Source organism: Theobroma cacao, chromosome 9 (assembly GCF_000208745.1).
Source record: "Theobroma cacao cultivar B97-61/B2 chromosome 9, Criollo_cocoa_genome_V2, whole genome shotgun sequence".
Classification (NCBI taxonomy): Eukaryota; Viridiplantae; Streptophyta; class Magnoliopsida; order Malvales; family Malvaceae; genus Theobroma; species Theobroma cacao.
Window position 1 is genome coordinate 29,176,507 of NC_030858.1, and position 24,805 is coordinate 29,201,311.

The 24,805-nt window shown below is 36.8% G+C and overlaps 2 long non-coding RNA genes across 4 annotated transcripts; one reads left to right on the forward strand and one right to left on the reverse strand.

The window, feature by feature from the left end:
- Positions 8,320 to 11,949, reverse strand: LOC108663336. Of its 2 annotated transcripts, XR_001929305.1 has the most exons (4): positions 11,724 to 11,949; positions 11,508 to 11,601; positions 10,920 to 11,118; positions 8,320 to 8,577 (listed from the first exon to the last, which is right to left on the reverse strand). It is a non-coding gene; the product is annotated as an uncharacterized LOC108663336 (long non-coding RNA). The 2 variants fall into 2 exon arrangements; XR_001929304.1 differs by lacking the exon at positions 8,320 to 8,577 and having other exon boundaries at positions 10,504 to 11,118.
- On the forward strand, positions 12,650 to 16,055 carry LOC108663351. Of its 2 annotated transcripts, none has more exons than XR_001929319.1 (3): positions 12,650 to 13,546; positions 13,732 to 13,869; positions 15,974 to 16,055. It is a non-coding gene; the product is annotated as an uncharacterized LOC108663351 (long non-coding RNA). The 2 variants fall into 2 exon arrangements; XR_001929320.1 differs by lacking the exon at positions 15,974 to 16,055 and adding an exon at positions 14,207 to 14,503.

Genomic DNA, 24,805 nt, shown 5'->3' on the forward strand with positions numbered 1-24,805 from the left:
TTATGAGATTTTACATGTATTCTATCAATAGCCATTACAACACTTGAGATGAAGGCATTCTTTTCCTAAAGGGTTTTTCCCCTTAAAGACTTAATAAGTATTTTTAGAGATGTCACCACAAGCCATTACAATGTTTGAAAGAGGGACATTTCCCTTACAAGTACAAAAGACTCAATCCCTTAAACAACTCTACCCTATCATAGTCCGATACAAAGTTGACTCATGACATCCTCCCCCACTCAATTTGTTGATGTCTTTGTTGATTGGTTGGCTTGAAATTCTTCAATCTTCTAGTGAAAGGTGTGAAGATCAGCTTCCTTCTCCCAAGTGATCTTATCTGGTCCTAAACCTTTTCATCTCACCAGGTACTCCTATGTCAGTCTTCGATTGATTGTCGTCGTCCTCCCTACTAAAATTTCCTCCACTTAGCTCTATGATGGTGACTTGGTGCTAATGGCGGCTCTTATGGCTTGACTTTTACTTGCATTTGTTGGATTTGAATGGAACGGCCTCAAATTGTTGGCGTGAAACACAAGGTGTGCCTTCATCCACTTAGGTGGATTAATCTTGTAAGAAGTCTTCCCTACCTTGGTTACAATTGGTACTAGACCTTCATACTTCTGTACCGGTCTTCGATCTCCCTTCTTTAGGAATCGAAGTTGTTCGAGTACCAACTTCACCAACACTAAGTTTCCCACTTAAAAGTGTTACTCCCTTCAACCTCTATTTGCCCACTTTTTCATGCGGTTGGAGGCTTTCTCTAAATAAGCTTTCTCTATTTCAATGTTTTGTCTCCATTCCTTAGCCAAGTTGAATGCCCATGGCCTTTTCTTGCTGTACGATTCCACTGAGGTATAGGGAAATCTAAGTTGTTGTCTAGTGACTACCTCGAAAAGGGTTTTATTGGTGGTTGAGCTTTTTGTGAGTTGAAACATAGCAGAGCCACATCTAATAGGTTGGGCCAATTCTTCTAGTTCACCTGTACAAAGTGTCTCAAGTATTATTCTAATAGCCCATTGAAGCATTTTGCCTGACCATCTGTTTGCGGGTGATAACTAAAAGTTATGTCGAGTTTTGACCCCAATAGCTTGAAAACTCTTTTCAAAAAAAGCTTGTAAACCTTGGATCTTTGTCGCTGATAATGCTCTTAGAAATACCTTAATATTTTACCACATGTTTAAAAACTATGCGAGCCATTTTTTTTTGCAAAGCTAAACTTCTGCACTGGAATGAACGTCGCGTACTTGGAGAAACGGTCCACCAATACCAAAATCGTTGTCATATCTCCTACTTTAGGAAGTCCTACAATAAAGTCCAAAGAAATACTTTCCCACGGTTTGGTTGGCACTAGTAGAGGTTCAAGCATTCCTACCGATCTCTGTCTATTTATTTTGTCCTACTGGCAAATGAGGCACGTCTTCATATAATCCATCACATCCTGCCACATATGAGGTCAATAGTAACCCTGTTTCAATAATGTAACTATCCGTTAACAATCTGGATGTCCTACCTAAAGAGTGTCGTGACATTCCTGCATTAATTTTTGCTTAAACTTTCCCGTTCTTGGAACAAATATGTGTGGTCTTTTTGTTTGTAGGAGTCCATTTTCCATCCAAAAGTATTTTGAATTTTCACTTTCCACCTTTCTAATGGCCATTGCTTTGGGATCTCGATGCAAATTTTCCTTAATAAGTTTACGGATATCTGTAGTCACTTTGCTAGCTATCATTGGTGCAGTCACCCTTAGAGTTATGAATTCGACTTTCCTATTGAGGGCGTCTACCACACGATTCTCTTTTTCAGCTATGTGCTCAAAAGCGAAATCAAACTCGACTAGTAACTCTTACCATCTCGCCTACTTGATGGTAAGTTTTGGTTGTGTGAGGAAGTGACTTACGGTTGTGTTGTTGGTCTTGACCACAAATTGTGATCCTAACAAGTAGTGTATCTAGGCATGTAAATAACGAATCATTATTAGTAGTTCTTTCTCCTGTGTTGTCTAGCTCTTTTCAGCTTCATTCAACTTTCCACTTTCAAAAGCAACCGGGTGCCCTTCTTGTAACAACACTCCTCAAAAGGCAAAGTCTGATGCATCCATCTATACCTCGAAGGGCTTTGTAATAGCAAAAAGTGCTTGAACGGGATCCCTTATCATTGTGTCTTTCAAACCTTCGAAGGCTTCTTAGTACTATGGCGTCCAACTCCGTTCTGTCCCATTTTAAGCAAATCTATCAATACTGCTGCCCTTCTTGAATATCTTTCCATAAATCTCTAGTAATAATTGGCTAGCCTTAAAAACGAACGAAGCTTAGTTGAATTCTTAAGGGTGGCCTATTCTTTAATAACTTTCACCTTCTGCATGTCCATTCGGATGTGTCCCTATTCAATCATGTGGCCAAAAAACTAAATTTGAGTTTACGCGAATGCACATTTCTTCCTTTTTACATACAATTGGTTGTCAAGTAGCCTTTGAAAGACCTACCGCAAATGTCGTTGATGCTCCTATAAAGTCAAACTGTATACTACGATATCGTCTAAGTAGATTACCAGGAATTTGTTCAAATAATCATGGAACACCTGATTCATCAATGTGCAAAAGGTAGTAAGAGTATTGGTTAGTCCAAAAGGCATAACAAGAAATTCAAATGCATCATACCGCATTATGCAAGTAGTTTTTGGTTCATCTCTCTCAACCACTCTTACTTGATGGTACCCCGATCTTAAATCTAATTTGGGAAAGTACTTTACACCACTCAACTGGTCAAAGAGATCTACAATAAGAGGGATAGGATATTTATTCTTAATTGAATTTGTTCAGAGCCCAATAATCCACGCACAATCGTAAACTCTCATGTTGCTTCTTCTAAAAGAGTACTATGGACCCAAAAGGCTCTTTTGATGGTAGAATAAATTTGATTTGAATCAACTCATCTAATTGTTTCCTTAACTTTGCTATCTCTAGGTGAGCCATCCTCTATGGCTCTTTTGCAGACGGCTTGACTCTTGGGAATAATTCTATCTCATAATCAATAGCTCGTCGAAAGGGTAGGACCCTGGGTAGTCATTTTGGCATCATAGATTGACATTCTTCCAAAACCAATTTCACTTATTCGGGTATTGAATTTATGTTAACTTCGCCTTTGTAGATGGGTATCCCCTTCTTAAATTGTATAGCTGATATAATCTTCTTCCCACTCTTAGGTAGAATTATAGCCGGTACCACACATGGTCGTTCTCCAAAAAATATTAAACAACTTGTAGTAGGGAAAGGAATGGCTTGTACTTTCATCATAAAATCCAAGCCCAAGATAAAATCAAAGTAATCTATAATGGCTACAGTCAAGTTCATCTTTCCTTTCGAAGAGCCAATCTTAACCTTTACGTATTTAACATTTCCCATGATAGCTAAAGCTGGTGAGTTAACTGTTATCATCTGCCCAAAGTCTTTCTCAACTTTAAGACAACATCTCATTACCTTTCCTAGGGTGGTGAAGGAGTCTGAGGCCCTCGTGTCGAGCATGGCTTAGGTACTTTTCTAATTCAACAACAGTTCTACGTATATTAGATCTCGTTAGGGCTCCTTCTCCATCTTTTCTAATTGCGTTTATAAGGCGTTGAGGAAATGAATAGAACCCATTCAGGCTAGATCTTCCTCAACTTCTTCGACTGTGGTGTGTGGTGGGGTGTCTTAACATTGGTAGTGCATATCGCACTAAGAGTTGGTCGGTGAGGATAATCAACTACTCGATGTAGTTCTTTGCATAAAAACAACATACCGGAAGTCGTGTCTTGAAGTTTCATGGCTTGTTTATTCTCGATTGGGTGAGTCTCTAGTAGGTGGTCTTCTATCACCTCCCTCACTCAAAGGTCTGCTCACTCTTTGAAATTTAGCTCTACTATTTAAGCAAGAGCTACTAGTCTTGGATGGAGGGTCTTTTCCTTTATTGGAGTTTTCACTATAATCAGTAAGACACTCGGCAACTGCCATCACCAAAGTCACATCCTGTACCTTCTATCGCTATAACTCCATCCTTGCCCATGGTTTCAAACCCTCGAACAAATAGAATAGTCTATCTTTTTCAGTCATATCCTTAATATCTAGCATTAAAGTAAAGAAGTTCTTCACGAACTCCCGCACTGATCCCATTTGTGACAACTCCCGTAACTTCTTTCGTGCCATATACTCAGCATTCTCAGAGAAAAACTGGTTCTTTAGTTCTTACTTGAGGTCCACCCAAGTGTTGATGGGGCACTCACTATCGATGAATTTGGAATGCCACCATAACTTTGTGTTCCCGGTGTTGTTGATTTCTCACCCAAGTGCATGTATCATTAACAAGTAATATAATGATGAAATAGAGTATCATTCTCACAGAAAATTGAATTATTTCCTAATTGCTAATTATTAAAATTATAACACCTTAATTTTATCCGAACAATTAAATTTAAAACTATTAAAAAGGAAAAATTAAAACTAATAAACTAAAACTAAAATTAAATAGTAAATTTGTTTTATAAAACTCAATTAACTACCAGACCTAAGATTACGATATCCCTCAATACTTTATCTGATTATTGTCTCTCTCTCTTAACTCAGTTTAATGGATTAAGTTGCTAACCTAGAGTCCTAAATTATTTACAAGTCTTTGTCGAGTTTCTCATAAAAATACCTTCCCCAATTAATTTACTATATGTCTATGCAAATTAAATTGAAGAAAGATTCATTAAGTTTGTGCTCTAATTTTGGCTATGTATGGCTTATAGGTGTATGTCTACCATCTATGCAAATCAAACCACTTAATCAACTAAGTGTATTCGATCATTCGCTATTCTATTCTAGGTCTACCTAAATCTCCTTCGTCAAGGTTTAATCTAGGTTTCCAATTCAATCTAATTGGTGATCAAGCAATTGAAGCATTAAGAACATAATAAAATCAACAACTTAAATCTATCAAACATAATCAATAGAGAGATAAATAATTTAGACTACATAATGAGTTCAATCATAATCTTAGATTAAAAACTTAGTTCCCCATAAAGTCACACATCATCATTGAATAAAGTTTAAACATTAAGAACAAAACCAAGAAAATAAGAGAATAAAAGAAAAGATAGAAAAACTCAAGAGTTGTATTCTTTATCTCCAAATCTCCGTGAATCCTTCAAATTCTTCTTAGCTTCAATGACTTGTGGCTTGACCCTCAACTATTAATCTGGTGTTTTTTTCTTCTCTCTTTAAGTCATCAAAAAGGTTGTTTTTATAGGCTTTGAAGTTAAGCCAAGTTAGGTGAAGAAAAAAGTCAATTTCAGTTGGGATTTCCTCATCAGACTATGTGAGTCGCAGCCTTGTCCAATTAATTAATAGAAATCGTAATTGCTCCAAGACTACTGTAGTATGTCAACTTCGACAAGAGTTTTGATTACATTCCATGCTGAAAAAGATGAAGTGGTAAACATGAAAGTTGTATATTCTTTTCTTTTCTTTCCAATGGTTTAAGAATCACTTCATTTGAAGCTCTGTAGAAAGAGTTATGGCCAAAATACCAAAACATGTGCATTAGAGGTCTGCACCTCAAAATTGCTCTCCTTCTTTCATTCAAATTCTTCTTTCAAAACCTACAAAAGCATACATAAATCAATAACAACCTATCTTAACCACATTAACACCAAATTAAGTATAAAATTAACTAAGATTAGATTAAGTCACCTTAAATAACTAATTTAAAATAATTAAACAAAATTTACTATTTTTTATGTATTACTACAAGAATTAAGCTAAATTATTATCAAAATTAAGCCCAAATAACTCTATATTTGAGAGTTATCACCCAGAAAGATACATTGAAGCCATCGCCACTTTATCCTGTTCTAACTCCGTGCGTTTCGCTAAAAAATACTGCTCCATATCAAAATGAAGTTCTCTAACTCCTTAGAATCTTTGACCCCTTCGTATAGCTTGGGTTTTGGTACTTTGGCCTTTTTACCTCAATCTCCTGAATTTGCACTAGCATTACCTACAGCAATAACCAAAAGATTTACTTGAGCTTTCAATTCTCCAATCTCGCCTTAGAGAGTGCTCAACATATCCCTAGTCTCATCACTCAGGGTATTAATCATCTTAGATAGTTCTCACTGGACTATCTCAATTTCATCAATTCGCTCGCGCGAAACCATTTGAGCTTTTACTGTAGCCACCACAGCCTCCAGCGCATCAATCCTCTGATAGTCTTTTGGTGAACTCCACGTGGTCACCATTTTTACTCTTTAGATCAGCATGTCTTACTGTTGGTCTCGAATAAATGTGCTAGAGGGGGGGTGAATAGCACTTTTTGGCTCTTGGCAAGATGAAAAACTAATTTTCAAAGTAATGAAAATAAAAACAACGTAGACAATGCGCGAGAATTTAGAGTTGTTCGGTCCAAGACCTACATCCATTACCTTGATTATTCAACAAAGGATTTTCCAAACTAATCCACTATGAACGATGAAATTCACAAGCTTTCACCAAGCTTTTACAATGGCTTTTACCAGGCCTAACCAAAACCTTTCACAATAGTTTTTATCGGGATCAACTAAAACCCAACACCTAACTTTGCAAGGCTAAGTTAGAACCTATCCTCAATCAAGCAATTCAAGCTCAAATATGTAGTCATTGATTCTCACAAAATAAAATGCTCCAGACTTGAAAAAAGATAAGAAGAATTGACTACTCAAGAATGCAATGATCAATTTTCAGTAAATAGGAAGCTTCAAACACAACTTTAGGCAAGAAAAATCGATATTACAATAGTAAAAAGGTCGATTCTCAAGAAACAGAGAGGCTCGGGTCATGAAAGAATTGATGTCTCACATGCCCACTAATTAATTCTTAAAGTTCGACAGGCACAATTCAAATGGTCCTAACGTTCAAAAAGGAAGCCAAATCTCATTCCAAAGGGCAGAAATCTTAAAGACCTATAAATACCTTCCTATAGAACATCATTTGCAAGAGAGAACACTTAAAAAATCATTCCAAGAAAAGAAGAAAGTCAAGATCTTTAAAGTTCATATTTTTTCTCTGTCTACTGCATACTTTCAACAGAGACTTCATCTTTGAGCTTACATTCTTTGAACTATTCTCATCCCTTGGTACCTAATTGAGCTCATCAGCCTTTTGAGGACTTAAGCTTTTGTAAAAATCCACAGTTGTAATGTTATACCTTCATAGCAAAAGGTAGAACCGTTATACCTCCATAGAAAAGATAAAGAAGTTGTGCTTGATCCTAAAAAGGTAGTGATTTGTAAAGGTTATGCTTAATCCATGAAAGGTAGTGACTTAAGGTTGTGCTTGATACATAAAAGGCAATGACTTTTATAGAAACAATATTTATAACTAAATTGATCGCTTACATTTTTTTTCAGTCTTTATTGGAATCAATTCTTCGCTTATCAGATAGGTAAATATACAAATATGCTATTTATCTTACTTTACTTTTCCTTTTTCTCATATATTTTTAACATTTATGATTGCAATATCTATTAAATAATTGAATATTTTTATTTTAATTCTATGTTATTATGCTAATATTTGTTAATTGGAATATTTAATTAAATAATGAAGTTTTTTTTTGTTTCACTTTGATTATTTGTACTAATGACATTATTATTTTTTATTTGCAACACTACAACATAAATGACTTTTAATGACACAATTTTAGTTACGTTTTCATTTTTGCATCTAAAGAATTTGTCACAGTATTTGGGCTTAAAGATTTAGCTGCATTTTTTATTTTGCAACCTATAAACAATTCAATACCTTTTATGTTTCTTTATTTTAATTAAAAAAATAGTACTCTTAAGTCTATTTTCCCACGTTCTCTNTTTGTTTTTTTGTGGATTGACTTTAATTTAAATTATGTTGTTTTTATGTCTATTTTTCATTTTCATTAATTTTTCTCTTTCTTTTATGTTCTACTTGATAGCAGTTAGTGGTTTTTGTTTTGTCTCTTAGATTGTAGGAGTGAGATAACTTTGGTTACTAGAAAATCTAACATTAAAGACAAACTCGATCCTACAAAATATTCAAATTTGATAAAGATGTTGAAAGATGAAGACAATGAAGTAAATGAAATAAAGGTACCAGCTACAATAGAGCCTTTCTCTAGCTTACCATGTCAAGACCTAACCACAGGGTCCATGACTGATACACGAGTCCGACAGGTGAAGCCCGTGAGACCGGAGCAAGCCTTAGAATTCCCATCATACGCACATAGCCAAGGATTTCTAAATCCACATATTCACATAATATTTAAATTCAAGTACACAAAGTTGCTCTTGGCACATTGCTTATACACAATATTCAATACAATATCCATAAGGCCATACATTTGGCTAGCAAAACGGGTTTATACTTTGTAACCCTTAACACGAGTTCAAATGGCACATCGTGTCAACATACAAAATAACTAAGCTGAACTCCAAAAGCGAAAGCTCATGATAGACTCAGCAGAGTGGACATGTTAGGATGAGGACTTACTGGACGCCAAAATTGGTTTGTCAATAGACGACCCTTACTACATAGTTTTGTGGCCTATTTATCTACATATGGTACAACAAATGAGTAAGTCATTTAATACTCAATGAGAGGTGCAGATAATGTTGGAATGGCATGAAACTTAAAGATAATAATTATCATACGTAGTGAAAAATAAAAAAATTAAACATACCATGCCATGCCACCACTTATGGATCACCTTGGTCGTTTTAGTACAAACAAAATTTAAGAGAAGTAATCAAAATATCACCTAGCCAAGTGAAGTCGTAATCACGATGGCAAATCCTCTTGATTGAGAGAAGATACAACACTACTCTTGTTTCTACCCAAACCCGTGTACACCACAAAGGGAGGAAGAACCCAAGCCACCCAAGCATTTGGCCTCCAACGGTATCCACACTATTGCACTTGAACCTTCAGTAAGGTAAGAGCTCTTAACTACTCTCTGTGCTAGCAGAGTGGCCAACAATTGTCGTTTTCTTCACACAAACTATAAGCCAGATCACTCAAGAGAAATTCATCACAAGATTTTTTTCTCAACCACAAGAGGCGGTTAAAGAACTTTTGGTTGTTTTTGATAACTAGGTTTTCATAGTCATATGTGAGTAGTTAAAGGTGATACTTATACCTAGGTTAAACAACTCTTATAATTGCATCTAAGAGCACAATATTGTAACCTATTATAATATTGGCCCAACACTTAATTAAACTCTTTTAATTTAGTCATTGGAAATTAAAATCAAATTAATTTCCTTTTGTCATGTTTGCAATTAAGGTTCTAATATTATAACTATTTATAATATTAACCTTAATCTTAATTAAACTATTTTAATTAAGTCCTTAGAAGTTAAAACCTAGAGTATGATTTAAGTCTAACTTAAATCATCACACTCCTAATTTAATTCATAGTACAACTTTTGTATGTGACCCATTAGGCTCCTAACAAGTTGGAAATGGAATTAAATTGTAATATTAATCAATTAATTCAATTCCATAGACCAAGATTGGCATCTAGCAATGCATCATGGCCACCAAATTGTTAGGAGAGTCAAAAGATTCTTCGACAACCTTTCAGTGTATAGTATATCAGTGTAATTCATTCCCTCATCATATATCCCAAAGATGATAAGAGCATGGCACAGTGTCTACTCTTATTCAGCCCCATATTCGTTCCTGTAGTTAGATCATTAGCTTTATGGAGACTTATGAAACTCTTTTCATAATCTCTAAGTCGCCTTGTCCAAGGACTTCAATAAGCTAATATCAACCAAGAATTGTTAGGACATGTCCCCTAAATCACTTGGGGTGATGATTATTTTCTTGACTACTCATTTGCCTTCACATGCTTCATGTTATTCCCAAAAGTATCCTGCTTTGGCATTCTTGGTTAGGCACCCGTAAAGATGAAATCAAAGTATAGCACTCCATACATAAGACAACCTGGTGTCTCAAGTCTAGGGACTATTTACACAACTAACACATGAGAAGTATTGTATAGACACTTGAGTGAAATACCAAATACACTTCTCATGACAGGTCATGTTTAATGAACTTGCTCTCCTAAGCAAGCACCTACATTCTAGCTTCAGGTATCTTTATACTTCAACCTATGAGATCGATTGTTTATTTCCCAAGTAAGAAACATAGAATGTACCAGTCTATAGGTATCGCTGATGTCCAGTCTCAATGATACATCGATCAGGAACATTTAGAGATTATGCTTTGAAGCATAGGGATCTCATAACTGCAACCTATTACAATTCCCTTGCAAGGCATATTAATCTCATGGATTTCATCCAATTAGACTTATAACCCATTATAATTAATGTCTTCCTGATGAAAGAAAACCTCTAATCATTTAACATGAATGATATTGTTGCATGATTGGAATCAAGTCGTAACAAATCTCAATTAGCTGCAGGGCTCATCCTAACAGATAAATCAAACATATATATATAGATATTAGACACATATACAAATATTGCACTATCAGTGCAAACAAATGTTCTAACAAACATCTCCAATGTTAGAGGCATATCAATCATTCTTAGGAGTATCCGTAAATAGTATATCACTAGGCTTACCCTCAAAGCTATATCAAAGTGAATATCATTAAGCACATGCTAGTTACTAAGGTATTATATCAATTTCAAATAATTTTTATCTAAGCCTATTCGAGGCTATGTCATATCACTCACAAATCAAATCACAATTATAAAGTGGTCCTCTCTTGGACATCATCAAATCATGCATGGTGGCCAACTAATGAAGTCAAGTCATGCTCAGGGCTAAGTTGTTAACAAAAAATCAAATCATTCACGTGCCAAGGCAAGAAGCGGAGAATCAGAGTCATCATCCGGAGTAATCTCCTAATAGATGGCATCACCTGAAGTAATCTCAAATAGCTGGCTTGAAAGAATTGCAGGTGGGAATCATAGGCGAGACTAATACCGTTGTCCTTGGTTACCACTATCCTTGCAAGCACACATAGTCTCAAGGTGTAGAACTCCACTCAACCTTAAATCGAATCAACGTCTGGAATTCTCATCGTTAGATGGAATATGAATCCACAAATGAGGCCATCCCTGTAATGTCATATATATCCATCAATCATATCATAAATCACATTTTACGAGCTTCAATAATTTATAATCTCAATATAGTTCTAAGTGCCCTTAAATCTTTAAGTCATCAAATATTCAATCTCTCTTCAAATCATTTGTTTTGAGTAATCTACTTGTAAATGTTCATCACATTCATTAGACCTCCTAGTCTAAACTCAAACATCATAGACCACTATATGGCTTGCACTAAAGCATACAACACAGCATATAATCACATTTATTTTTGTTCTCTAGCCTATGCACATTTCTCTAAGCAATTATATACATACATAAATTTTTAATCTAGTACCATGGCAACGCCTTTATCCAGGGATCATGCGTCACATGCACTTTTAATTAAACCCACTCACGATGACAATCGGAGGTGCGCCCACAACCAAGCTCAAATTCTCAGCTTCTAACTGTCTTTCAGCTCACAAATGAGTTGATTATCTTCAACTTCTCCTTAAACACATCAAAACATTACAAAAATATTTATTTCCTAGCTTTTGAAAATATTTAGCTTTTCAAAAATAACCAAATTCAATATTTAAGCTCAATCCTTTAACAATGAGCTAAATCCTTACCTAAGATGTTGGGTTACCCAAATCTTAGCTCCAAATCCCCAGCAAACTCAAGGGAGAAAAATTTTACCAAAGCTAGACCAAATTGATGTTAAGCCAATCAAATTGAAAATCAATTGGTAAAAAGGCATAATCTTACCTCTAGAGAAGTTTTCCAAACTCCAATTTACTCCAAATAGCTCCAAAAATCAGTTTGGGAGGTTAGGATTTTAAGGTTTAGAAAGAGAGAGGGTTTTCTTCTTTTGTTCTAAGGCAAATGACACCTTTCGCCCCTTTTATTTTTGCCTTTTTGGGGTGATCTATAGATAGATGAGAGGCATCTATTGTTAGATCCCTCTAAAAATTTTAGACATTAACTTTCATCTATCGATAGATTGTGCCCAACCCCCTTTCTATTTTCCCCATTTAGCCATCTATTGATAGATTACGCGGATCTATCGATGGATGCTTCTCACTTGGTTTTCATTAATTTTGTATGGCTATCTATTGATAGATTTCGCGGATCTATCGATAGTTCCTAGGTCTCTTTGCTTTACAAAGTTCTTAGGTGGTTATCTATCAATAGTTAAGAGAATTTATCAATAGATGTTCATCCAACTTGTTTTCCCAAGCCTTCTATCTTGCATCTATCGATAGATGTAGAACATCTATTTTCACTTCTCAAAGTGAAATCATGCCCAGATTTCATATTTTCACTTCTCCGAGCCTCCAAATTTGTCCCTTAAACCTCCAATTCACTTTCCTTCAATCAAAACACTTCAAATCATTCATATTACTCAAAATCCTTCATACATATACTCAATTATATGATCAAATCTTGATCAAAGTATCAAACTTTAAGATTTACCAAATATATTCATAAAAATTTGCCTAAGTGTCATCAAGCATGCTTCCATATACTCAATCATATTTAATCTATCATCAAAGTCCTCAATACACAAGATATTTCATAAATCATTCTCAGTTTACTTTGTGTACACCAAAAATTGAAGGTTTTACATACCAGATAAGCAAATTATATATGTTAATAACTAACAGTTTTCTAAAAATATTCCAATTTAATCATAGGTAGCAAAAAGAAATCATAGGTAGCAAAAAGGTTTAGTAGATATGAATAAAGCACTTCTGGAATAATTTAGCTTATTGCTGTAGATTCAGCTTTGCTTTCTGTGCTATTACCATAAAGTATGAAATAGTGAAAACTTTGAATCACTGTCTGTCGTTCGTGGCTGACATATCAAAGTTTAATAAAAAGTCAGGGTCTGCTACCTTTGACCTTCTTTGTTATAAGTCTTTATTATGTTACGATTTGTCTTTTACTGACAAGTTGTTGTTTTTTATTAATTTCTTTTTACCAATTTTCATTGTCCTAGTTGAAGTTTAAAAGAATTATGATGTTTGCTATGTCTTTGTCCCCAATGTTCATGCTTTAGCAAATGTAAGTAAAAAGAGGTGGCTCATGCCTTAATGACATTGTTAACATGCATCGTTGGAATTTGCAAAAGTAGATATGCATACATAGGCAAAGCATCTCTTGGAAATCTTTTAGTTAGTATTTGTTTCAATTTCCCAAGGAAGAACTTTTATGACACACTTGAAGACACATAGATATACTTCTTGCACAATCAATTTTTAGAAATTTGAAATGGAGAGGCTCCTTGAATGATTTGAATGCTTTCACGAACATAAATATTTATGTGATTTGATGGGATGAATGTACCATTATTTAATTGATATATAATAGTCTTGTGGTGTTCATCTTAATGTTTTATTTTCTCAGATAACCTCTAATTATAAACAGCATGTGGAGAAACTTACTCATACAGGTATTTTTTTTCTCTTGGGTCCTCACAATACGACTAATTATTTTTTCCTATTAACTTTGCACTTTTCATAGCGGTCTGTTCTCTCACAAGTTTATTTGATCAAGAGTTGTTAACTCAGACCACAATCTGGGAATTTAGTTTCATGGTTCCCTGTTGTCTTATCATCTTTTCACATGTCATTTCAGGCTTTGTATCAAGTTACTGTCCTCCTTGCACTCAACTTTGCAAGCTTGATCATTCTTCATTTGAAGGATGATGGTAACAGGGAACATGCTTTTGAATTGAAGAATACTTTGATGTTCAATGCATTTGTAATGTGTCAGGTAAGGACTGGGTGACAAGTCTGAAATTCTGGAATCGAATTTGGATTTACTGCAATTAATTTTACTTCATTGATTCGATTAAAAGCCATCTTTATTCTAATCTTATCTGATTATTTTTGTGAGGAGACTTTTAATTAATGCTGAAGCATACTTAATTAAACCATATTTGCATTTAGTTTTAATAAATCTCGACTTGGATCTCAAATTGACAAGTTAGTTTGAGCTTTGTTCTAGTCATTGAAATATTAATCTTATAGAAACGAGTTTGAGAAAAGCAACAAAAAATTGCAGATAGGGAGAAGACATTTTGATTTATAAGGTGGGTTGGTTCTCGCAGTGTGCACAAGATGGGTAAATGCAAGGCTTGCGGGAAATTAGGAAGCATGCTACCAAGGGATGGGCCCGTGAATACTTACTATTCTGCTCTGTTGTGTTCTCTTGTTGTTTCTGTTTGGGATTCATTGTCCATGAGATGAGATATTCTTACAGACCTGAGTGGGCGTAGTCTTAGTGTTATAGGATTATATTAGTTCTCAATAAGAGAATTATTTAGAAATAGGTGGCATCGAAAGTTTAGTTGAAAGGAAAAAGTTAAAGAGGAAAAAAGATAGCTTTATAGGGAAATGTATACAATTTAGAGGAACCCTTTTAAAGAAAAAAAAAATCTTGGCAAACACAAGTATGAGTTTAAAGTTATTTTATTTTCGTGGGCATACAATAAAGTTCAATCAATGGTGAGAAAAGCAAAAAAAGGAGGTTAAGGATGAGTTGGATTGTATTAAACAAGCTGAGAAGAAAAAGAGGCACTTGCAGAAAGCCCTTGTTGCTTCTGCAGCCATCCGCTCCTATTGTTCTATGGATTAGGGAAGAACCAATAAAGTAATTAGGTTGTTTTCTTTAGTTTTTTTTTTTTTGTTCAATCCCTAACCCAAACATTTTATGACGTATGGTTGAGAAAAAAGGGAAAAAAAATCATTCTTATTTATTAACATCACCTCATTTGTCATGTGACAACGATTTTAAGAAAATAAAATGTCAACTTATCACATTACATAATGACATGACATAAAAGTCTCAAATGTACAATTTATTAATAAAAATTAATCAACAGTTAATAAAATATACTTATTTGATTTAAAATAAAATTTTAAAAACCTAATTGAAAGTAATAAAAAATATAAATTTAATTCAAAATGTTATTTGAATATTTAACCAAATAATTTCTAAAAATCCTATTAATCCTATAAAATTACTGCACATTAATACTTCTCAGAGAAGTTTTGCTTTACGATATTGTCTAAAACTTAGATAAGTGAAAAAGTCTCACACCTTATTCTTACTTTGGTTGTACAAAAGTCTTTCTATAAGTTGGCTAAATGTCCACTTATTAAGTTGGGCTTAGCATCCTAGTGTTTAGTTCATTGACTGACATATAATCCCACTGCCTTAAGAGTAGTGTTCGAATTTCCCTCTTTTAATTATAAAAAAATAAAAATTAAGCCTAAGGACTGGAGCAACGACATAATGTTGAAATTTTATTACATAAGATATTTGTATTCTAATTAATAATAATTATTTGGTCAAAACATAACGTATTAACAACTGAAATCAGGAAGAAGCTACCCCAAAATGGCAACATTTTATTGTTGTTACGTTAATTCTGTAGACCGAATCCCCAAATTGAATCCCTTTAACATAACAAGTTATCAAATTTTGACGAAACGTACTTTTACTAATAAAAAAACAATATTCTTTTGTTTTCCATTCTTTGAACACTAGCAATATTTGCTTACCATACTAAGAGAAAAGGAAAAGAAAGAAGCTTAGAAAGATCACATATCAATCTGTAAGAGAAAGGAAAAATATTCTTACATGGATTTAATTTAGTTACTCCGCAATAAATCAAATTAAAATTGAAAGATATTTACCAATGAATCATCAATTTGTTTCTGAAAATATGTTGATTGCAAATATTTCTTCAACACACTATAAAATCTCACCAAGACTATGGTAATTTCCAAGCACTTTGACATACTAGGTATTCCCATGGAGACCAGAACATCAAAAATCCTCATGTTTTGGTTGGTTGTGACATGCATTGCAGCTTCAATTGTTCCGTTTGGATCAGCTCAGGAGGGAACCCAGGATCTGTTGGAATGCCTTTCGTCTTTCACAAGCGTAGAAGGTTGTATCGAGGCAATCGACAAGGCTGTTTCTGACAAGACCTTCGGTGATCTTGGACCTGCTTGCTGCGAGGCAATCACCCTGCTCGGTGACCATTGTTGGCCCATTGTTTTCCCTCACCAACCATTCGTTCCTTGCTTACTCAAGACTGTTTGTAAACTTGTAGGGAATGTTGAAAAAGTTGCAGCAGCACCTTACTAGTATTAACACCTTTTGCATATATTTGCAGCTTATCAAATGTATGCAAATGGGTTATGTCTTATGCTGATTCTCTTTTTTTTTTTTGAAGAAAAATGAATTTCATTAATCATCAATAGACTGTACGTTTAGAGAATAACCAATATAATAATATAAAGAGGAAATTGTGAGAAAAGGACCTCATGATAAGGTGATATAAGAAACAACCACCCATATAAAGTAACTTGTTTCTAGCCAAAAAGAAGTATAAGTAGACCAAAATGCCCTTAAAAACATCGTTTCAAATTAGGGTCCCGATATCTCCCTCCCACCAGAGAGAAATTAGAAATAAATTTGAGCTCAGTCATCTTTCTCTCTCAACTCTCTGAACTGTCTCAACTCTGCCAACTCTCTGTTGAGCACCATCGTCATCAGCTCTCTGAGATCTCTGAACTGTATGAGCTCTGTCAACTCTCTGTTGAGCACCATCGCCATCAGGCTGTGGTCTATCTCTCGGCATATGGCCATATTGTCATAGATTAACAGACCCTATTGTAGAGATGACATCAAGGTACCTGTTATTGGGTTTATTGCTGTAACACACTTAAATTTATGAAATATTTGGTGTCAATTAGAACATGGATTAGAAACATTGCTCAGAGTTCTTACACGCCATGCATCTATAACATGTGTTAGCGTTATTTTAGCATGTCACGACATTGGTTATTTTAGGTGTGTCAGCATTGGCACGTTACAACATTTTACGTTATATGCATGGCATGTTACAACATTTTACGTTATATGCATGGCGTATTACCACATTTTACCTTATATGCATGGCGTGTTACAACATTTTTCCTTATATGCATGGCATGTTACAACATTTTACCTTATATGCATGGCGTGTTACCACATTTTACGTTATATGCATGGCATGTTACAACATTTTACGTTATATGCATGGCATGTTACAACATTTTACGTTATATGCATGGCGTGTCACCACATTTTACGTTATATGCATGGTGTGTTACAAGATTTTACGTTATATGCATGGCGTGTAACAACATGACTAACAAATTTTTGAACACGGCATGTATTGTGTAAAATGATTGATAAATTTTTTTTTTCAAAATTTCATTGGGTTTCTAATTGTGCGACTTGTGATAAGACACGATGATCAATGGGTGTCACGAATGTGGGGGGTTATGAGTGATTTGTCGTTTGCAGCCTTGATGAAGCTGGTTAAAGATGTTGTTGGGGTAAACTCAGAAATTGACTAGATTGAGTTACATGCATTGATCAGTACACCCGGAGAGCTATCACAACCAATTATCAAGGACGACGAGGATGTTGCATTAATTCTACTAGAACAAAGGAATGTTCCGACTGTGTATGTCAGCATTAAAGGACGCCAAACAAATGTTATGTCATGTGAAGAAGTTGAACAACATGGTAATCAGCTCAATCAAAATGAGATTTACAATGCTTCACATATACCACAGCATTCGGTCCGTAACCCACAACAATGGCAATTTAGGTATGCACAAGAGTTTGTGCAGCCCGGTAGATAGACGACATTCATAGAACAGTTGGCTGCACAATTCCGATCAAGATCTGCATCAAACCAATTACTTGCTTCTGTCTAATAAATGCAACGATCGGGTGAAACTATAGAGTGTGTAATGCCATTGTCAAATGAGAATACGACACTTGAGGACAACACTATGAGGTTGGAGGGTGACACTGCGACGTTGGAGGATAATATTGCATTCGATGAGGGAAATAAGGATTTGTTCGCTGCCGATGAAGATAGATTTGATGATAATTCAGATGATGGGCTTGAACAATGGCATGATGATAGTTTAAACGATGATTGGCTTTATGATAGTGACATTCCAATTTGCAATAATGTTGAAGGCGAAACAGAACCTGTTAGAGGTGTTGATGTAGAAGATGTTCAATGTGATGACCCCATATACAATAACCCCATAGCTGGTGAGAACAGGATTCGTTCCCTTAATACATTGCTCGATGACAGTTATCAAGAAAGGGGAAATGCAAGGATATCTCGTATGTGGCTAATTGCAGGTGCAGAAAGGTTCTCCTTCCAAACAATTACCACTGAGGAGTCGACATGTACCGATGATCGCTAATACAAAGAAAGAATTTTTTTGTCGAAGGCTGAGTTGAAACGAGCTTTAAACATGTTGGTTCTAAAAGAGAAGTTTGCGATAAGAGTAAAAAGGTCATGTAAAGGTCGTTATGAGGTTGGTTGCAAGGACAAGGCATGCAAGTTCAATGTGCGTGCAATTAAGTTACTTGATAGAGAAGAATATTGGCAAGTTCGGACGTTCCACAAAGTACACACCTGTACTGTTGATGGTTTGCAAGGGCGATATCTAACTACGAGTGTGAAGATAATTGGTGAACTTATGTCACACAAGCTTCGGGCTAATGGAGTAGCATTGAGACCTACGGACATAATTTGTGAGATAAGGGTTCAGTGGGGATTGGAATGCTTGGCAAGTGAAGGAGTATGCGGAGAGGCTTGTTTTCGGTCCCTCGGAGGAGTCATTTCAACTACTACCCTCGTATTTTTATATGTTGGAACAAGAAAATCCTGGCACAGTGACTACAGTGGCTATTAATAAGGCAGAAAGATTCAAATATTGTTTCTGGTCATATAGGGCTTTTATTCAAGGGTTTAGAGATGTAATGTGTCCTACGATTGCAATTGATGCGACACATCCGAAAGGCAGGTTCAAGGGTGTTCTGTTTGTCGTTGTATGCAAAGATGCGAACAAGTGCATATATCCAGTTATGTTTGGCATCGGCCATGTTAAATATGAAGATTCGTGGACGTGGTGTTTTAGCAAGCTGCGTGATGTGGTTGGTTGTCTTGAACACACTATGTTCATTTTTTATTAGCATCTTGGCATTAAGAAAGCAATCCAAAATGCATACCCAGAAGAGCACCATGGTTATGCGATTACCACTTGAAAAAAAAAACCTTTAAAAACAAGTTCAAGCGCAACGTCGTTTCTATGATTTTTACCCTTGCTTGAGATTGCTACAAGGTTTCTGATTTCAACAGACATATGAACCAACTCAAGCAGATTCACGTGGGAGCCCACGCTGACCTTATGATAATAGGGCCTGAGAGATGGGCACGTGCATGTTCACCGGCAAGGCGATACCAAATGATGACATCCAACATTGCGGAACGTGTTAACTCATGCTTGAAGCATGCAAGACAAATGTCAATCACTATTTTGATCGAGTTTATCAAAGACATGTTCCAGCGTTGGTTCCATGATCGGTACGAGGAGGCCGTCAAGGTGCCCATGCCCCTCAGCCCTTAGGTTGCTAGGTAGTTGAGCAAACGGTTCAATGATGCACATCGCTTTGTAGTTAAGCCTATCAATCGAGTGGAGCTTGAAGTTAAAGACGGGAAGATGGACGGACTTGTAAAGTTTTCCAGGAAGACGTGTTCATGTTGTGAGTTTCAAACAGATTTACTACCATGCAGCCATACCATTGCAGCAATAAGGTCAGAATATCTTTATTTCTTATTTGAACCCTAATTGACATAGCATTTACATTGTGCTTGAAGATTGAGTTTATTGTATTTTTCAGTAAATGCAAACGTGAAACCATTGAATTTTGCGCTGACTACTACAAGACAACTGTTTTGGTGGAGGGTTGTTCGGGATCCATTCGCTCGGTACGGCATCCTAGTGAGTGGGCCATCCCCCCTTATGTGAAACAAATTGTCGTCTTGCCAACACCTTGGCGAGGCCAAGCGGGAAAACCTAAGAGGAGAAGGATTCCATCGGCCGGTGAAGGCAGTCGAGCATCTAAATGTTCGCAATGCAAGAGGTACAGGCATAACAGACAAAATTGCCCATCCCCATTTGTAGTTCCATCCACAAATCCGGCACCATCTTCAAGTCAATCGATGCCTCCACAAGTGTGCAAACCCAAAGCATGTTCAAGTTGCAAACAAACCGATCACACACGCAACAACTGTCAAATACGAAGGACAATGTTTGAAAATGTAAAGTGTGTTATGGATAAAGATAGCTTGTCTGTAACCCATGTGCAATACCTTTCTCACAATTTCCTCTTGCAGTATCTTACATTCATTCATATTTTTTAGTGTTTGTTAGTTTCCTCTTGTAAATGAGTCTTTATTTTTTTATTAATTTTGTAGATATATTATTTGAGTATTCATTTCATTTTGTCCGTAGTTTTGAACACTGAAAAGACTTGCGAAGTCCTTATACTATTACCCCATTTCTCACATTTTATTACCACTTGTATTAAACAATTAATGATTTGATTTAATTCATTTCTATTTCATTTGATTTAACCTTTTATGTTCTTACAATCAAATCTCCTAAGTGATATAAAATTAAATTAATTCATCTAAGTTATGCTAAGCTAATAAAAAAAATGCCACATGGCAGTTTTGATCATCTGGTGTGAGGGTTGAGATTCGGCTATAATTGGTATATGTGAATGACATCTTGTGGTGACACGCTGAGTGGGAGCAAATGCTTGTGGTGACACGCTCAGTGCATGCAGACTTCTGGCGTGACATGCTGACTTATTGCAATCTTGTGGGGTGTCACGGCAGGGGCCAATTGTGGTGACACGTTGAGTGAATGCGGAGTTCTGGCATGACACGCTGGCTTGTTGTAGTCTTGTGGGTTGACACGGCACGGGCCAATTGTGGTAACACGTTGAGTGAATGCAGAGTTCTGGGGTGACACGCTGACTTGTTGTAGTCTTGTGGGGTGACACGGCACAAGCCAATTGTGATGACATGCTGAGTGCATGCAAAGTTCTGACGTGACACACTGACTTGTTGCAGTCTTATGGAGTGATGCAGCACAGGCCAATTGTGGTGACACGCTGAGTGCATGCAGACTTCTGATGTGACACGCTGACTTGTTGCAGTCTTATGGGGTGACACTGCACAGGCCAATTGTGGTGACACGCTGAGTGCATGCAGACTTTTGGCATGACACGCTGACTTGTTGCAGTCTTGTAGGGTGCTGCGACACGAGCCAATTGTGGTGACACGCTGAGTGCATGTAGACTTCTAGCGTGACACGTTGACTTGTTGCAATCTTGTGGGGTGACATGGCACGGGCCAATTGTGGTGACACGCTAAGTGCATGCAGACTTCTGGCGTGACATGCTGACTTATTGCAGTCTTGTGAGGTGACACGCCATGCCCCACTAGGGTGACATGCCACGTGGTTGCAATATTATTTTAAAAATTTACATCAATTTCTTATATTTATAGGCACTGTGTTTGAATTGATAAAGAATAAGTAATAGGAAAGTAATGTATAAAATGTACGAATATTAAAATTAATTGTATATACAAAAAAAATGATGTACATACAAGGGCCAATATGTTCAGGGTTCGCTCTCACAACTGTTGGAAAAAATTTCTAGAATGTATTGACGACGCATATTTGCAATCATATTCTGCTTAACTCTGATATTTTTCGACTACAAAATATAGTAAATGTACCCTATTATGAGCATACCGCAGCTAACACTATTATTTTTGCCGATGCACTTTAGCTTTTGGCAAATGGATTTCCAATGGCATCGGCTTCAAATCCCGTGTCTTCTAGAATGTTTTGTTGAAATAACTAGCTTGGTGGCAGATGATTGGCATAATAGTCGTAAGGGGTGTCATCTGAGCCGCACGCACTTCGTTATCCTTAGCATCCGAAGTTCTTGCGGAGTCCACCACCTTGATCATCCAACTCACCAAGTCGATCTTCGCTATCACCCAATGCTTGCCCACATTGTAAGGTGCGAGGATGAAATCAACATCTTCCCATTTTTTACCGTATGTCGGCCTTTCACCCTCCACGTACCCCCGCAAGTCATCCAAAATTTCCATCGTGGACTGGGCATTTTCAGTTGGAAATGCGGTGTGTAGTAGATGGATGGTGTCCTATGAAGCATGTATACATTAGCTTACACTTAATGCAATAAAAAAACTTAGTATTTTCAGAATTGAAAAATTTTTAGATAAACTTACGAAGAATACCGTGTCAACCACGCATGCACGGGTCGTGTACAGCTTAGACTTTGGCCCTGTCATCCGCTTACAGAGTATGTTGAGGCATGCGTTTATATGTTCACTACTCATTTCTTCTATAGGATCCTCTAATGTTGTGAAAAATTCAGCACCTTGATCCCCTAAGATCCCGAACGTCATGCTTGCATATGTAACAGAATGAATTTCAAAAGCCTTGTGGATTAATGTTTCATTAAAAAACAATATTTGCAATGTTATTTATGAGCTTACCTCACACACTCGTCTTTCTTGAAAGCTTCGTATGCTTCCACCATTGCGTCCTTCATATCCCGATGGCTCATTGAGGGGTCGACGTATGGGCTTGACATGTATTTGCTCACCAGTTTGACCCATGCTAGCTCAGTTGGGTCTGAAATTTGTGTTGCATGATGATGGACACCAGACTTTGCTGACAACAACCATGTCTCTCTGGCTTCAAGAGTGCTCTAAGGAAGATGGTCCCCTTTAGCTTGTAGTGATGCAAGGTTCCCATCCCCTCCTACTACTGCCTCGACTACTGCATAAGCCTCAAGAAGATGCTCTCCTTCAACCACTAGTGACTGAAGGTCCTCCTCCCCTCTCGCAGATGAATCGATAACTGAATCAGCCTCAAGAATATCGACTCATTCAGCCACCAGAGAATGAAGGTCCCCCTCCCCTCCCGCAGATGCATCAATAACCGAATCAGCCTTAGGAAAATGGACTCCTTCAGCCACGAGTGAGTGAAGGTCCCCCTTCCCTCCCGCAGATGCATCGATAACCGAATTAGCCTAAGAAACATGGACTCCTTTAGCATCATCTGATTGAAGGGTCACATCCCTTGCCACAGCATCATCTCCGTCACGGCCAACAACATCATCGTGAATGTGAATAGCAGCTTCATCATGCTACCCATATCAGCATCATCATTGTCCTCACCAACATCGTGAGATGAAGGACCGCCCTACAAAATGAGACAAATGGGAAAATTTGTTAGCTCATAAAATACCATAAACCATAAATCAAGAACAAAAAATAAAACTACACCTATTAAACATAAACAACCAATATATGAGTGAAGATAGAATATTATACTTGTGATTTCAGGCCCTCTAGAATACGAGCAACGGCACAGTCTTTAAACGTCTGCATGGCCAGAGTTAATGACTAAATTGAAGCCTTCAGCTCCAACATGTCTTTTTTATGCGGATGCATGATCCAACGCAATTGACGCTTCGTGACTACTCCGTCATTGACTCTTGTCGAATGGGTCAGCTGCAATAACATATATTACTGTGTTATTCAATAATCATATAAGGAATTGTTGAACATTAACTGTTAGAACTTTAAAATCCATACCGACGGCTCGTTACCACTTTACAGTTGAGTAGGACCGATCTGTAGTTAAGGAGCTGTCGTCACCTCCCTCAACTGTAATGATAGAAATTACTGTGTTACTCGATAAACATATGCAAAAATGTTGAACACAAACCATTATAATCGATCTTATCAATGGCTCGTTAGCAGTGTGCATCTGATGAGGACCTGTCAGTGGTTGAGGAGCTGTCATCACATAGTCCAACTGCAAACACAGATATGTTATTCGATAATCACATATGGAATTATTGAACACAAACCGTTAGAACTGTCCTTACCGATTGTTCACTGCCATTGCCATGGTCGTCTCTTTCTTTCATCAACTCAGGGCCCGACAGCTCATCCACTAAAGCAGCGACGATGCGCCTCCGCTTCATGCCACTAGTGGCTTTATTCTCTTTTAATTTTCTCCTATTTTTCTGAACACCTAAGCCCTAGTTTGGCAGATCCTCCAAGTGCCCTATTGGCATGTACTGATGGCCCTCAGATAATGGGACATCAATGTCCATAAAATACTTTCGGCTGGCCTCATCCTGGGTGGGCTCCAAGGTCTCGACTGCCCATAACTGCAAAATAGGGATTATGATTAAATTTTTGACAAAATTATTATACAAATGCACAGTAGAAATTAGTAGCTGTTCACTCACCTACTCAGATGACTCAAACTTCTCAACTTTTTTGTAAAAGTCTTTCGGCTTCTGATTACATTGCCATTTGCACATACGTGGGTAGACGTCCTTTGGAGCAAAGGAGGTAGCTATTTTTTGGAAGGCCAAAATTGCCTCCATTGCTCAGAACTGCAAATCAAATGTAACATTATCATTCCATAAATGATAAACGAGTGCAACCATACATTTTTATGTAAAAAATGAAATGGATAAATGTTTAGTCACAGTACTTGTATCACCCACGCGAATCCATAAATGTTGTACCGTAAACGAGTAGCCTTCTGTGAGTTTGAGGCAAGCACTTCGAACCCCTTCAAAAGGTAGCCCTCGGTCAGCCTCCAAACATAGTGACCCCATGGGCAGGCATTCCAAGCGTCGATGTTCTCCACCAATGACAATAGCCAAGGCATCACCTGTCTACGGTAGTCTTGACAAAATA